General features: G+C 42.6%; 1 long non-coding RNA gene across 1 annotated transcript; it reads left to right on the top strand.

Annotated features, from left to right (window-relative positions):
* Positions 1–1,507: 1,507 nt before the first annotated feature.
* LOC147020800 (uncharacterized) lies at positions 1,508–2,370 on the top strand. The gene is made up of 2 exons (XR_015062119.1): positions 1,508–1,655; positions 1,911–2,370. It is a non-coding gene; the product is annotated as an uncharacterized LOC147020800 (long non-coding RNA).
* Positions 2,371–4,917: the final 2,547 nt, after the last annotated feature.

Below are 4,917 nucleotides of genomic sequence, written 5' to 3'. Positions count from 1 at the left end.
TTTTTCAAGGGCGTGACCCCCCCCCCGACATTTTACCCCAACCGGTGACATGTGTTATGACGTCATTGTGTCACAAGATTGGGCATTAAATTCTGAACATTTTGGTGCTGGGTTCATGTAAAGCGGACAAGAATTGACCGCGTTATGACAAAAACCGCATATTTTTCAAGGTCGTGACCCCCCTGATCTTTGACCCCGAACCGGTAACAAGAGTATGGGCGTCATTGTGTCATATTGCATATCACAAGATGAGGCGTTGAATTCTGAACATTTTGGCGTTAGTTGCATGCAAATTGAATAAAAATTGACCGTGTTATCGTAAAAAGACGATTTTGACCTTTTCGTGACCTTGACCTTTGACCCGAACGATCCCAAAATCTAATCGAATGCTTCCTGGCTAATAACCAATCATCCCACCAAATTTCATGCAATTCGGTTTAACACTTTTTGAGTTTTACGAATCACAAGTTTACAAACAAACAAACAAACAAATAAATAAATAAATAAATACACGCCGACCAAACCCTAACCCTTTCACAGAATACGAAGGTAAAAAGTCGAAGTGAACGAGGAACAGGGTCCAACACAAACGATAAAAGTCCAAACGGTTGAACCTCCAAAGAGCGTGACAGTTATCAACTCGGACCAAACACAACTGCAGAGTCACGTCACATTTTGTTGCTTAGCAACAGCACAAAAATAACCGACATCCAGGTCTCTTATTCCGACCAACGGAACGTTTTTTCCACAATCGATTTCATTTGTTTGATTTGATGATAAATTTACATTAAAAACTGAATAAATGTTTTTTAAACTAAGTTAACCAAACCCAGATAACCAAACTAAGTTAACCAGCACTTTTTGAGGTTCACGGGATGACAGGTCAGAGGGAGCGGACTTCACTCTCATCCACCTGGTGGGGGTTAAACTGCCAGTCTGACTGTAAACTGTCGTCCTGGTGATGTTCAGCGCAGGGTGATGCATCAATGAGCACACCTGATCCTTTGGAAACGACGTTAAGTCGGCTATCCAATCTGCTAGCATTCACCGAAGGACGTTAAATATCCCTTAAAGGACGTTATTGGGTTAAGTATGATTTATTAATTGGTTTCAATGACTGAAGAAAACTAAAATCGAATGTGCGAGAATGTTTTTATTTCATGACTCGTAAACTGTAATTGTTAAATTCTCCTCTGACATTTATATCATTTCATCACTCACGTCGGGATTTTTGTTTTTCCACTGGAAATTCCAGATCCTCGTAATTAATACATGCTCCAGGCGGTGTATTGGTACGCTTTATTGTGTGTGATCGTTTGGCAAACATCTGCGCTGACTAATTAAATTAAATTTTTGACTAAATTTCGTTAGATTTTTTCAAATTATCCGTTCACATCATAACTGTGAATCTGAAGAAGATCCGATTTTAATATCGAAACGGATTGGAAGACACCACGTCAGTTTCACACAAAAAACCGTTAATCACGTGACTCGTTTTCCTTCTCTCTGAAACACGTCACGGTGACGACATTGGATTGATCACGTGACTCCTTTTCTCTGAAAGACGTCACGGTGATGACATGGGATTGATCACGTGGTACAGGCGGTAACTTCCGGTAAACATGAAGGATCGTCCAGATGAACCGCTGAAGGAGGTTGGTGCCTGCACGGCAAAGCCGATTCACTGTATTTATCATTTTTGTTTGTGTTTGTGGAATAATGGTGATTTATTTCGTCGTGGTTTGGTGTAACGATGGTTTTTAAAAGGGTTCGGGGTTCGAATTTCATCTGATACCTGCAGAGAGTGATCAACGACGGAGCGGTTTGAGGTGATGGTCAGAAGGAACTGAACACCGGAACACAATGGAGATCGTGTGTGTGTGTGTGTGTGTGTGTGTGTGTGTGTGCAGGTCATGTTACATCGGCTCTGATAACTCGTCATCATGATGAAGGGAATGAGATATTTACATTCCCAGATATTTAATTGTTTGGGGTATTTACCGGAAAGTTCACTCACGTCACAATGGTCCCATTGTTCACGCAAACAAAGCAGCACGTCATCAATCATGCTCTGATCACGTGGATGGTTCTAGAACCATGACACAGCTGCATCACCTTTGAAAATCAGAACTACAACACGGCTGCAAACCTCTCCACGTCTGGGAAATATTGTATCAAGATGAATTATAATTGCTCACCTTGTACATCGGATGTTTTTACCCCACACACGTGACCTGAGGTGCAGGGTTCAACAATTGGTTTCCTTCTGTCCGTCTGTCTTTCTGTCTACAAACGTTGGTTGATTATTGAGGAACAACTTGATTTCCATTTAATGTTTTATTTTGAACATGAATCTGAAAACGAACCTGATGTTTAACACTACTTTGCTCTGAATTCGTCCCGAGCACACAGGTACACAGAGGAGTGATCATTTTTTACTCTCTCCCTCTCTCTCTGTCTGTCTGGAAATCAAACATAATTTAAAATCATTCCAAACAGGAAACTTCCTGTTATTCATGATGTCACAAAGGACACAAACAACCAAAACATTTTCAAGCAAATTTCACTGGATCACAAGGGTCAAGAGAACTGGTGATTTGGAAAAAAATGTATTTATTACAGGGTTAGTGAGAACCGAGAATGATCAATGCAGAGACATACTTCAAGGGCTCTCGGTAGAGCGCATACCTCTGCTCCACAATGCCTGATCCAGTGAAAAATATCGAGACGAATAACTTTTTGAAATATCGTGCCATATATCGGTTTTTGCCCCATCTCTTAATGGTGAAGAATCACTTTAAAAATGAAATAATTATCTTATCCGGATCTTCAGGAAAATTCTATCAATTCTTAGCATCTCCTTCTTGCCAAGAGCTGTGAGTCCCCTTTCTAACTCCATCACTTTGTGCAATATCATGATATCGGAGCATTATGGGAGGAAGTGCAGGAACTCCCTTGTATTTGTTAATCCTGTAAATATTGATATATCTGTGGATGTACATTTGCATATTAACATGGAAGGATGACAACTTGATGAAGGGTTCATTCGTTTCGGATGCAGTACATGCCTGCTGGGTTACATCATTGCTCCAAGCATGGCTGTTGGTTCGAGCAGGAACTTGTCAATGGTCCAGTGTACCGGTGAGAGCTCACGGACACTTTGTGGTGGACACCATGGGATCTTTAACCTCCACCAACTGATGCTAACAAAGGGGTTAATGAATACCTTCGTCAGCGGTTGCTGGTGATCAGAAGATTCGGTTTCCGCTTACTCTCCACCTCTGCTGTTTATGACTCACTTTATTACTCCTACTCAACACTTCAACACCATCTTAAGGACGGACACGTTCCCCTCGGGGACACTGAACATTTTGACTTTGTAGAGGGAAGATGGCTGGACGAGGTGTGACTCGCTTGGGACTTTAAGATGTGGGGCATCATGGGGCGAGGGGGGTCATGATTTCATCACAAATGGAAGTGACCTTTAACATTCCGTTTCCCTCCTACCAAGGTCTCCATTGGAAATCGCTCCCCAAGAGCCACAGCGGGAGAAGGGCAGCAAAAGGAAGAGAGAGTGTGAGGATGAGGACGAGGAGGAATTGTGGGAGCAGAAGAGTACAAAGAAAAGAGAAAGGAAGAATAATACACTGAGAGGGACCACACACACTGGCGATGGGCCCGGTGAATGCAGTCAAGATGAAGAACGAGGAACGAATGGAAGGTTGTGCCGAGTTCCCCTTCACCTGTCGGCACAACTCGAACACCAGGTGTGCTCCTTCATCAAATATCGTTTGTTGAGCCTCCCCCTTGCTTGGGGAAGGCTTGTTGCTGTTGTCGGGTTTGTTTCCGCAATTATCGTCCCCTATTTTAATTGGAACCACAAGTTTCTTCAACCCCTCGGAGTAGTAAACCCCCATTTAGAAAGTTATTATGATCATTATTTTCTTCCTGCACTCCATACACTCGAAATTCCCGAACCGCATCAATTACCGAGCTGGATATCGGAGCCCGCTGGAACTTTTGGAATGAAATTTTATATCAATAATGTGAATGTGAAGTCGGTGGGGTTGATATCATGTCTTTTGATGTTGACCTAATTTTTAAGGTCATGACCTAATGGTAGTAATTTTAATATTTTTTTACATAACTCGACGATAGTTCAGCCGATCGGAATGAAATTTCCCTCCGCACCGAGCTTCGATCAAGGTGTATTCGTTGTCTATTGTCAATCATACCTTTCCGGGTATCATTCCATCAGTCTGGGCTCTGACAGATAATCACATGGTTTTGAGCCTTGTATTGATAGTTGTGGTTGCCTCACCTCATTGCAGCTCACCTGACCTGGCATTTCTACCTTGGCGTGGTGGCAGATTGAGGCTGTTTTACAACAGAGCTTCTTTCCTGTCGGGATACAGTGGAGATGCTCGACAAAGCCATCAATGCCTCCTCCACCAAGACTGTATCCTCATGGATTGGTTCACAGGACATGACGTCACTTTTAAAATTTCAATTGTTTTTGAAATGTTTAAGCCTGCATATCCATCAACAATTATTTTAATGTTTTTTTCTTCACATCTTTCTTCTTGTGAACGACTCATATGGATTGCGCTAAAGTTTCATGTCCAGGTTCTGCAGCCATGTTGCTGCCTCAGGTGTGAGTTGGTGGAGAGCTAATCTGCAATCTTTCTCTTTGCAGCCTTTTTGTCATCCTCGTGATGAGTTTCCCAGAGTATGGCTGCATCAATGTTGTAGTCCTTCAGGATGTTGGCGAGGATCTCACAATTAGGAAATGTCAGCCCCTCAACAATGAGTTGGGGGATGTGGAGGAGGGACCTACTGGTCTAGTTGTGGTCCATGGCTTTTGACCTTGAAAAGGACTTCATTTAGTGCTACGTAATCTAGAGCCCCATTGCTCGG

This window comes from Eptatretus burgeri, chromosome 9 (assembly GCF_056783735.1).
Source record: "Eptatretus burgeri isolate ZD-2024b chromosome 9, Ebu_testis_v1, whole genome shotgun sequence".
Lineage (NCBI taxonomy): Eukaryota > Metazoa > Chordata > Myxini > Myxiniformes > Myxinidae > Eptatretus > Eptatretus burgeri.
Note: the sequence above shows the minus strand (reverse complement) of the source record. Positions and strands in the feature narration are given on the sequence as shown.